The 11362-nt window shown below is 37.2% G+C and overlaps 1 long non-coding RNA gene across 1 annotated transcript; it reads right to left on the bottom strand.

Annotated features, from left to right (window-relative positions):
* Nucleotides 1–6568: 6568 nt before the first annotated feature.
* LOC136823017 (uncharacterized) lies at nucleotides 6569–7799 on the bottom strand. The gene is made up of 3 exons (XR_010848985.1): nucleotides 7693–7799; nucleotides 7288–7387; nucleotides 6569–6720 (listed from the first exon to the last, which is right to left on the bottom strand). It is a non-coding gene; the product is annotated as an uncharacterized lncRNA (long non-coding RNA).
* Between the last annotated feature and the right edge of the window lie 3563 nt (nucleotides 7800–11362).

Raw genomic sequence — 11362 nt, 5'->3', positions numbered from 1 at the left:
TGAAAATTGAGTAAAATTGAGTCGGAGAGTCGGTAAATTCTTTGGACTTTTTGTTTTGATGACGTTTCCTTTGCTCAAAAATTTTATTTACTGCCGATTTTTGTGAGCAATTTCTAGAGCGCATTCGCAGCATTTTAACTTTGTTTATCATTACACGTGCCATTATGTCAGTCAATTATGATTTTTGAGGATTACGATTTTACCAGCTTTTAAGCGATTTTTGCCTCGCTGAAACCCAAATCTCGCAACCTCTTTACCTTAAGTAGGGAGGTCGGGCCTTACGCGTGCGGCAGTAACAAAACATAGATTTTCAAAAAAAAATATTCAAGCTTACATATCCTCAAGGAAGGAAACCTCTTTTAACATAAGTATTTTTTCCAAAGTGTAGAGAATTTATTCAGCTTTCTTTTGCAGAAAAAATCAGCACATCATGTCTATCTTCATGTTCCTTCAAAATTTGATAATGAGTACTCGCGGGTGAGTTTTTTCAAACTTCTTGTTCGCGGCACGGCAAAATATTTTATCCGGTGGTTCTAAAATCCAAAGCGCTAGCCACCCGAAACAGCTATCGACCTGGAATTTTTTGCATCGTTCCCCGCAATAGTTTAGCTTTTGAGACGTACCACGTTCATTGGTTGGAGCAACGTATATTTTTCAGGAAGTCAAATTATGTACTTAAAATGCGTTTTTTTCCTTGAAAAAATCAAATTTTTTTATCGAACATGAATTTTTTAGAAAGAACAATGTTTTTTCTTTCCAAATGTGAAAAAAGTAAGAATCAAGCTGTTTCCGGTGGCAAGCGCTAAGGGAAAGATTATGGTGTAATTACCCCCGTTTCAGCTACATCTACGGAAAATAAAACTCGCACCAAACCTCTCCCGCGGAATTTTTCATAAAACACTTTCGCTTTTGGTGCCGTAATGAAGGTACAAAATGGCTGGCGATGCGTGTACGAAAATGCTTGAAAAATTGAACTTCAAAATGTAATCTTTGGAACTTTAAAGAATAGACCTTTTTTCAAAGAGGACGTCCTGTTGAATAATTGTGTAGTCCAGCCATAAAAACAATGATAGAGCCATATGCATAATTACTGTATCATGCATATTGTAATAATTATGCATGGTTTTATCATTGTTTTTCTGATGGACTACTATCTATCTATCTATCTATATATTTCATACTAAAAGGTCCTAGGACCCATTATCCGTACATTTGTTTGTTTAAAAAAATGAAAAATGAATAAATGAATAAATGAAATGTTAAGAGCAATAAAATATTTTAAAATTTTAATTAATGCTTGATAGCGAGAAAAGAATGAATACGATAAGTGGAAAACCAAGCATGCAGCCCTGCGTGCTGTGATAGATTGTGCTTGAGACTAGATTAAATATAGAGAAGTACTAAGAAGTATTAAAGCTAGCAGAAAGAATGTAACTTGAAGTAGCCTCAGTGCTGGGTTAAGCATAGGAGCAGGCATAATGTGGTAGCAGACTACTAAATATTATAAATATTTAATAAATAATATAAAATAAAATTAAATAATTATTTTTACGATTAAGATATACAATTAAAATGGGATGAAAATCAAATATAAAATAATAATGACCTATCCAAAGTGGTCTTCAAGTTTGTTTTTAAAAGATGAATCTATATATTAATAGCCGTAGTCTGTATGTGTGTTTGTGTGTCACTTTCGTTTTCGCAAGCAATGTTTTGTTCTTTTAAAAGATGACTTTTGCTTCTTGCTCCACAAATGTGTTAAATCAGATTCGCGCCGTTTTATAAAGACTTTGTTTTGATTGATAGATTAGACTTTTTCTCTTTTTTTTTCTTTCTTTTCTTTTGTTTTATGTTTTCGAATGTAATTAACAACCTTATTTGATTTGAGACATTCGAATTCTTTCCAAAACAAAAGAAAATCTTTTAAACAGAATCTGTTAAAGAAAAGAACAAATATAAAATAAAACATAAGAATCACAAGACAAGTTTGTTAGAACAACAGCAACATTAAAAATACATTCAAAAGGCGGTAAAAACTAGAGTTCTTTCTTCGTAAAAAGGGACCTTTAAACATCTATGTCGATAATTATTTTGTTGTAAATCTAAGTCATCGTTGAATTTGAAAAGTTATCGAAGTTATGACGAAGTTGTTATAAAAAGCAACATAAAATTGCACTATCACGCTTTTTTGTCTGCGTGTCCTAGCTGCCTTCCGGAGGGACTATGGTTGCGAGCTATATTTCGGCCCTGTACCTCGGACCCTTAGCAGAATAAAGAGAAGAAACAAGGGAAATAATTGTGTGAATTTTAATTCACTTTTTGGAACTAATTTGACCAAATTTCTATCTTTCTGGGGGCAAAAAGTTGAAATTTTCCTATTTTTCCGATTCTTCGTGGGACTGAAGTTTGATTTTCCGATTTTTCAAACTGCCATGTTTCAAAAAGGCACCCTTAAGGCCGGCACATACACGTACCCTTCTCTTGCCTAAGTACCCACCCCCGGCTACCTTTTTTCGACGAATCTCGTGTCATATGTATTATTCAACTCCGCTTATCTTGACATTAAAGTTTTTCCTAAACATCAAGAACTACGGCAAATATAACGCCAGCGAAGCTAGGAAAAAAATCTAATTGCAGAGCCGTCTCGGACGTCGCTGGTCGCCGGTATGGTACGCCCTTTTTCTGTTTTCTGATCATTTTTGCCACAAAAAATCTTTTCAAAATATGGTTAAAAGGTACGTCACCCGAAAGGAATAGAGTCAAACTTTGAAGAGAATTCTTCTCTTTAATTTTGATTTCATCGTGTTTAAGCCACCTTCCCAACATCCAAAGGACTTTAAATGCGTTCAGGAAACAACTAAACCGGCGTGCGACGCCGGGTACCGGCTAGTGTTCTTTAATTGTCGTAAGTCCACCAGGGAGATCATTCCAGAGTTTAGCTGTTGATGGAGCAAATGAGTTTTTGTAGGCAAGCACTCGCCCATGCATTTGTTTGAATTGAATACAATTAGAAAACCTAGCCCTGTTTGAAAATATAGTCGATATAGTCTACATAATTATTCAACAGGGTGGCCTCTTTGAAAAAAGGTCTATTGGAAGGTAAATGACCCCTCATTTTTCTTCTGATGGTTATGGCTTTCCATTAAACTTGGTTTGGTATTCTGCAAGTAAGTTTGAAATTTCCTCTGACCACCCTACCTTAAAGGAAGATCGAAAAGACAAATTAAATTTTTTTTCATCTTCACAGGATCGATTCTCAACAACAAAATACATTTTTTGGTCTTTGGGTTTGTTTCTGACAAATCTTTAGACAGGGTGGAGTTTAAGAGATCTTTTGAATATTGGAACATATTATGACTTTAAAATATAAAAGTCCAAAAAATGGATGACAAAACCGTTGTAGAAGTGCTTCTAAGTCATTTTCAAAGATTTGAGAGTTTAGAAGCGCATTTAGCCAGGCTTAACCTCTGAAGAAGAGATCTTTAGGTTAAGATCTTTATTAGAATTTGCACTATCAATATGATTATTTCACAAAATCAAAAATCAAGTGTCTTGGGGGAACCCCTTCTGTGTAAAATTTGAGCCAAAATAGCAGTTTTGAGCAATATGATCAAGATTTTCAGAGTTTTAGAGTTTGAAGGGACGTTTAGCTCGGCTCAATCTTGGAAGGAAAGGTCAGGAACTTTAGTTCTTGGTCAAACTTATGCACTATAAATGGGATCCTTTCACAAAATTAAGACTCAAGTATCTTTGAGGACTCATTTTGTGTATAAAATTCAGCCAAAATTGTGTTTTTAAGCCATTTTTACAAAGTTAAGGGGGTCAGCGGAGCTAGAAGTGGTCTTTGAGTGAATTTTCAGCCTCCATAAGACATCAAAGAGTATCACATTTGATTTCCCTGGAAACCTTTCTAGGTTTGGTTGAAGAAAAATGATTATAACATCAAAATTATTTCTTACTGGCCAATTGTTGGGTGCAATGGAATGTCTTCAGCTCTAGCCAAAAAATTGATTTCCCCTAATCTTATGGTTTTATTATGAATTATTTTTCTTAGCCCTAATTTTACATCAAATTCGTGGACCTAGACCCCTTCAAAGTTTTCCAATGAACCAAATATCACATTTTTTGGTCATTTTTTGACCGAAGTTTAAAAAAGTTTCAAATCGAGATAAAAAATTAATGGAGCAAGGTCACATAGGTTTCTCTTTTAAGTTCCCGAGAGACTAGGAGGTTGTCTCTGAGGAGCAAAAGAGTTGGAGGCCAGACAATGTTGGGATCTCTGGGAAATGGGAGCTAAAGTTGGTACTTTTTTCAGACATATCCAGACATATCAGGCTTTTCGGGCCTCTAGGGGCCGGTGGGGCCAGAATTTTTTGTTGCAATCAACTCAAATGGATAGTCCAAGGACTGAAGTATCAGAAATAATCATTTTGATCAGATAAAAACTCCCCTGAGACTGGTCAGGTGTCTCTGAATTACCCCAAAAATCAAAATTGTAGCGTTTTTGTGACGTCATAACTCAGGTTACCATTTTGAAAATTTTGATTTTTTTTTAAAATTGGATAGTTGACCGCCCATATTTTCAGGATAACCAAAAAAGAATTCCTCATTCTGATGTGAGAAACCATAATTTCATAACAAAAATCAATTTAAGTGCAATGCCAAAAAATCCCAAAAACTTCAAATTACCATAAATCCGCCATTATGGATTTTCAGACCAAAATATTTTGGGATTTTACTCAGTTCATTATAAATAACATATCCAAAAATGAAAAAAATCTAAATTTCGAACTATTGGACCTGCCCCGCTCTTAGAAAAACTGGCTCTTAAGTGGATAAATTTTGGCGGGGATGAAATTTAAATCCCCGCCAAATTTAACAAAAAGAGAATTATGTGAAAAATCACAACTTTTTAGTATATTTTTGAGTAATTTTCACCCTTTAATTTCAGTGTGACAAAATTTCCAATTCGCCAAATTAAATCCCCGCCAAATTTTACGAAATTGATCTATCGCCAAATTAAATCCCTGCCAAAAATCGTATTTTGGCCAATCGCCAAATTAAATCCCCGCCAAAATTTATCCACTTAAGGTAGTTGGTAAACTAGACTAGATAAAAAACTCATTGTATTAGACACGCCTAGAGTCAACATAGTCTTAATGATGAACGTTATGTACAGAAAAATTTTATCACGACTAAAAAAGTTATAAGATCTGCTAAGACTTGATTCAGTTCGTTCAACTCTAGTTTTGAATGAATTTTGGTTGATTGAAAGGATTGAGAGCAGCAAAAGTTAAATAAAAATTAATTTCAATTACTGTCGAACGTGCTAACCGCACTGGCTCAACTTCAGTATCTTTGAAATCATTCGTAGGCCCAATTGTAAACTTAATGGCTTAAGAAAAATTATAGTATTTTGGGTTTTAGTCTCGTTTTGGCGAAAAACTCGTCCCCAGGCCCCAAAAATCAAAATTTTGAAAAAATGAAAGAAACACCCCCAGGGATTTGCCCAAGGATCAAGTGTGTGCAAAATTCAGCCAAATCGGACCACTTTTGAAGTCTCCAGCCTGCCCCAAGTTTAGCCTCGTTTTGGCGAAAAACTCGTCCCCAGGCCCAAAAATTAAAATTTGAGAAAATGAAAAAAAAAACCCCCCAGGGATTGCCAAGGATCAAGGGTGCAAAATTTCAGCCCAAATCGGACCATTTTTGAAGTCTCCAGCCTGCCCCAAAGTTTTAGCCTCGTTTTGCGAAAACTCGTCCCCAGGCCCAAAAATAAATTTTGAAAAAATGAAAAAAAAACCCCCAGGACTTGCCCAGGATCAAGTGTGCAAAATTTCAGCCAAATCGGACCATTTTTGAAGTCTCCAGCCTGCCCCAAAGTTTTAGCCTCGTTTTGGCGAAAAACTCGTCCCCAGGCCCCAAAAAATCAAAATTTGAAAAAATGAAAAAAACCCCCCAGGGATTGCCCACCCAAGGATCAAGTGTGCAAAATTCAGCCAAATCGGACCATTTTTGAAGTCTCTCAGCCTCCCCCAAAGTTTAGCCTCGTTTGGCGAAAACTCGTCCCAGGCCCCAAAAATTAAATTTTGAAAAAATGAAAAAAACACCCCCAGGGATTTGCCCAAGATCAAGTGTGCAAAATTTCAACCCCAATCGGACCATTTTTGAAGTCTCCAGCCTGCCCCAAAGTTTTGGTGACAGACACACACACACACAGACACACAGACATTCTCAGATTCTAGCTCAACTGAAGTTGAGAATAGAATGAAGAATGCTTTTATATGGAATCAGGGTATAGTGTAAACGATTCAAATAAGTTTTTATACTTACATTATACAACATTTTAAGTCAGATACCAATTTCAAATTCAGAAAAAATTTAAAAAAGGACCCACCCCCTCATTTTGGTATCGATACCAACTTAAAGATTCCCTAATTTTCAAAAAAAGGGGGACCCAGCCCCTCATTTTGGTATCAATACCAACTTGACTTTTTGAAATTTGAAAAAAAAATTGACACCACCCCCCGGCCCTGGGTTTTGTATCTGGATCCTGACCCCCCCTGCCATGCTGATCTCTGCTTATTGGGCATTATCTGGTGGTATCAGTGCAATCCGGGGCAAACATCATGGAATCCGTCGTATATGAAGTCTTGACAGGTGTGGCTGAAGCAGATGTGGAGACATTGTGGTCCATCGCCATAGCACTGGACATCAAGTTCACTGAAAGGGAAGGAATAAGAATTACGACGTTTTGTTTTACGATATTTGAACTCTGAAATTTTGGAAAGTCAACAGGATGGGGGAGGCAGAGTTTCTACGAGCCAAAAAGATCCTGAAGGGGAGACCTGACCCACTGGCTGACATCCCAGTTGAAGATTTCGAGGACCCGTTGGAATCGATTGACCCCTTTGCAACACCTATATTTTCGTCCAAGCCACGACAGTCCTCCATGGCTACGCAAACTAAAGTATTGGACCCCTTAAACGGACCCAACGTGAACAACACAAACCCTTTTGAGCCAGCACCACGAAGATTCCTTAATCGCTTTACGCCTGGGCGTTCGAGGCTTGGGAATGACACCGGGAATTCTGCCAGGTCTGATGAGTTTGAAGAGATGAGAAAAGTGTTTATGCGAGAATTCAAAATCACTGGGAAGCTGGGGCGTTATGGGGAGAAAGACTGTATATCATACAGCAGTTTGTTGTACCAAATTGAAAGTGCCATTAAGAAGGGATAATTAATGCTGTAATCAAATCTGCAACACCGGATAATTATTTAAGGTCGTACCTTGAATCTCGACCAACAATGAGGATTAATGATCTTTATGTTGTACTTCGATCACACTTCCGGAAACAGGATGCCAGTTCTTTGTTCTCTGCGTTGGGGGCTGAAAAACAAAAAGTAGGGGAATCTGCTTACGAATTTGTTATGAGACTGATGGCCATGCGACAAAAAGTCAAGTCTGTGTCACACACAGACCCTTGTCCCTTTGAAGAGCAAATCATTGATAGAAAGTTCAAGACTTCTGTAATATCTGGTCTGCGAAACGAAAGTATTCGGATGCAGTTAAGGGAAACACTTAAAAATCCAGCGGTTACAGATGAAGACTTGTTATACAGCCTGACATATATTGTGACAAATGAAACTAACCACAATCAAAAGTTTAAACCTTCAAGAGATGTGACGACTAACCTTGTGGAAACGAAGCAGAAAAAGGCCAACCAGATGTATGATGAAGTTGCTGTTTTGAAAGTTGAACTTTGTCAGCTAAAGGGACTGCTGTCCAGAGAAAACCATGATGAAAAGAAAGAACAAAGTTCATCAAAGGAATTTGAGAACCACGGGCGAAATTACCGGTGCCGACTTTGCAAAACATGTCTAACTTTGAGTGACCAAGGAATCGATGTAGGTACGTGTGACCATTGCTACTCCTGCGAATCCAGTGACCACTATCGAGCCGGTTGCAAAGGAAAAAACTAGCAACAGTTGCTTCGATGTGGGGCAAAGCAACTGTAATTGGACATCCCACAAATCAAAGCCATTTAACAGAAAGTTTGGAAGAAAATCATGTTTGGGAGAATGTTTGTGATACAGAAACAAGTCAAGACGATGTCTACAAGTATAAAAGGTATGATCAAACTTCTGTTTCTGGTTTGGAAACTCCTAAGGAAAGAAAGGAGAAGCAGGTTCGATTTGTTTATAGTCCATTGCCTGTTTTTTTGCCTGCGGATCCTGACTTGTCCACTGTAAATATTTCACTTTCCAATAAATGTCCATCAACCAACCCATTTAAATCCCAGAATTCACTTCCAAGTTGCTTAAAAGTAAGAGCAAGTGCTAAAGCAAACAACAAGCCATTTTGAAATCATGAAGCCGCAGCCTCTCAGTTCACAGCAAGCACAATGCATGGCGCAGCTGGTTGGACCAAAGCCATTCATCACTTGCATGATCAATGGTAAACAATTTCAATCGTTATTTGACACAGGAAGCATGGTATCTGTGGTTTCTGTAAATTGGTTGCTGACTGAATTTCCAGGTACACCAATTACCCCCTCTGAAATCGAATTGAGTCACGTTGAAAGTTGCGAATGATACTCCGCTGTCGCTTACAGGCACCTTGCCATCAAACCGTGTGGAAATTACGTGTCCCTTTTTGGTTACTGATACAGCCCTGCCAAACTGTATAGTTGGTACCAACCTCATACGTTGCTTGTATCAACACCAATCAAAGGACAATTTCTTACACGACTTAGCTGGTGCAGTAGGGATGATGCTGGAAGGCAAGGCAGTGATCAATGCCATGGAAGGCGAAGTGACGGAGATGTGTTTTGTGGTAAATCAATCGTGGTGGAACCGGGAAAAGTTCCTTGTTCAGTTCCTGACATCCATAAAGAAAGGGGAACTCCCATGTTGTTCGAACCCATAACAAGTGAAAATTCTTTGCTTGAGTACGTGGAATGCTTGGTATCCATTAAGAAAGATTTTGAAGTCCTAGCCATGAACTGCACAGATCGTCCGATTACAATTCATCCAAAGGAAATTGTTGGTCGGCTCTGCTCAATTTCTGTTAACTTTCCCAGTGTGAATATGGTTGATGTTGAAGCGGATAAAGAAAAATGGCAACCTGCAGTAAATCTTGAACACCTTGATCAAGAAAAACAAGAGGCAGTGGAAAAGGTACTGTATGAATATTGCGACGTCTTCTCAAAGGAAACATCAGACATAGGGGGGATGAAGGACTTCTACATGGACATCCAACTCACAGACAGTAAACCAATTCATGTTCCTTACAGACGCATCCCAAAACAAATGTACAAAACCGTGAAAGACTACATGGATAACTTGATAGCAAATGGCTACCTCTCAAATGTTGATCTTCTACATTCAAGGAACAATATTCCAATCATAAAATCCCTTTGCACAAGCTGCTGCACACGGGAAGCTTTTTCGCGACATAGTGGCCCCTACTATAAGTATATGGCTGTCTAACAAGAGTTAATGACTCGATTCTTATAAAGTAGATGCTTATAAGAAAAATAAACATGCCCATATTATGCGCCATCCTTTGTTTACTTTTTAAGAACTAATTACCGAAAGGTATTTGGCTGTTTATCAAGAGTTATTGATCTGGTTCTTATAAAGTAGATACTTATATAAAGTAAAATAAACATGCTCATATTGAACACTGTCCTTGTTTACTTTGTAAAAACGAAATCAATACAAGTCGCAAGAAAACAGATAAAAATATAAAAAAAGTAGCAATAAATGCGCTATATTTTGCATCCTTTTTTAATTGGAAGAAACATGAACTTTTTTCAGGCGAGCAACTCCGCTAAGAGAAGCATCAAAAGCCTATGCGGGACAATAAGCATTTTAGGGAGTTTCTAAACATCAACCAGAAATGGCGACCACGACCAGCGACCACGACCGGCGACCAGATAAATTTGGGTTTTCGATTTTATCTGCTCTCTCCACCGTAGAGAATGTCTAAATCAAGTCATCAGAATACTAAAATATGACCTTTGAAGCGACCAGTCATTTTCTTGACAAAGTGACACTATTTGACAAAAATATTGACAGGGTCATTAAATATGATGTCTGTAAGCTTCGTTACACTGAATATTTTAATTATGCTGAATGCAAAAATGCTTTTAGTATGAATAGATAAAACTTGTCAGTAGGAACAAATTGGGAAGGCCCGTTTTAGAGATATGCATCTAATCAATTATTCTATTGTCTTTATGCTGACAAAATGACTAATTTCAACAGAAATAACAATCTGATGATGAAATACAAAGCTTCTTAAACCAATTTCAAACAGTTTTGTTCCGCTAATTATTTTGATGCTGATAATACAAAAGGATAGAAATTGACACCATAATCAAGCTCCAAGAGCGTCGAAATGGTTGTTTTACGTATTTGACACGTGACTTTAAATAGATGAGACAGGGTAGCCTGGGAATCCAAGCTCATAATCTTAGAAAAAAACAAAAAATACCTCACCTCACAAAGTTCTAAGATTATAGAGCTTGGTGCAGGTAGATTAGTCTGACCAGAGGAATGTAAAGAGATGGAAAAACAGCTTCTTGAAAACAATGGAAAAACGGCTCGTCATATACCAGGTCTCTTGCCCTTAAGGGAGTTTATGTCGAGTAAATAGGTTTCTTTTGTTGTCGCTATAAAAAATCTGCATAATTAGCGTGTTGTGACAAAATTCTTTTGTTTCAAGCCTGATTATGCGCAAACTTTTAGGGCTTATATTATGGGTACACCTCTCCTATACGAAAAGGTAGCTATATCTTCTTGCTCAGAATTTCCTAGCGATTCTACTGATATAACCGCACCATAATATGGAAAGCTAGAGCTTGAGAAAATTATAACTTCATCTTGATTTTACTCGACTTCTGACAGTTTTACAAGAACCAATTTAATATCATTGCGTTAAGAATTTCTTTTGCTATACATTGGTAAAAATGTTGCTCCTTATTCTTAAAAATTGAATTAGTAAGCGGCAAAAAAGGAAAAACAAATTTTCATTTTTATCGTCAAATCATGTAGAAACCGTCCGATTTGTATGGCGAGCCGTCTTTTCTGGACTTTTATATAATGACCTAATCAACGTTTTTACAATAGAATTTTCAATAGAAGTGATGGTTGAACTTTGAGTAGTCAGAAAAGCTGTTTTTCCATCTCTTTACATTCCTCTGTTCTGACACAGAATGTTATAGACAGTCTGTGTGTGAACCCTTGTTGACACACTTTCTGAACTTTGGAAACCCAGGCAAACACACATAATCAACTTACCATAAAAACTTTTTCACAAGCTCTAAAGACTTTCAAAACTACTAAAAACCACATCAAA

Source organism: Clytia hemisphaerica, unplaced genomic scaffold (assembly GCF_902728285.1).
Source record: "Clytia hemisphaerica strain Z4C2 unplaced genomic scaffold, Clytia hemisphaerica genome assembly, whole genome shotgun sequence".
Lineage (NCBI taxonomy): Eukaryota > Metazoa > Cnidaria > Hydrozoa > Leptothecata > Clytiidae > Clytia > Clytia hemisphaerica.
This window is presented reverse-complemented; position numbering and strand designations above follow the sequence as displayed.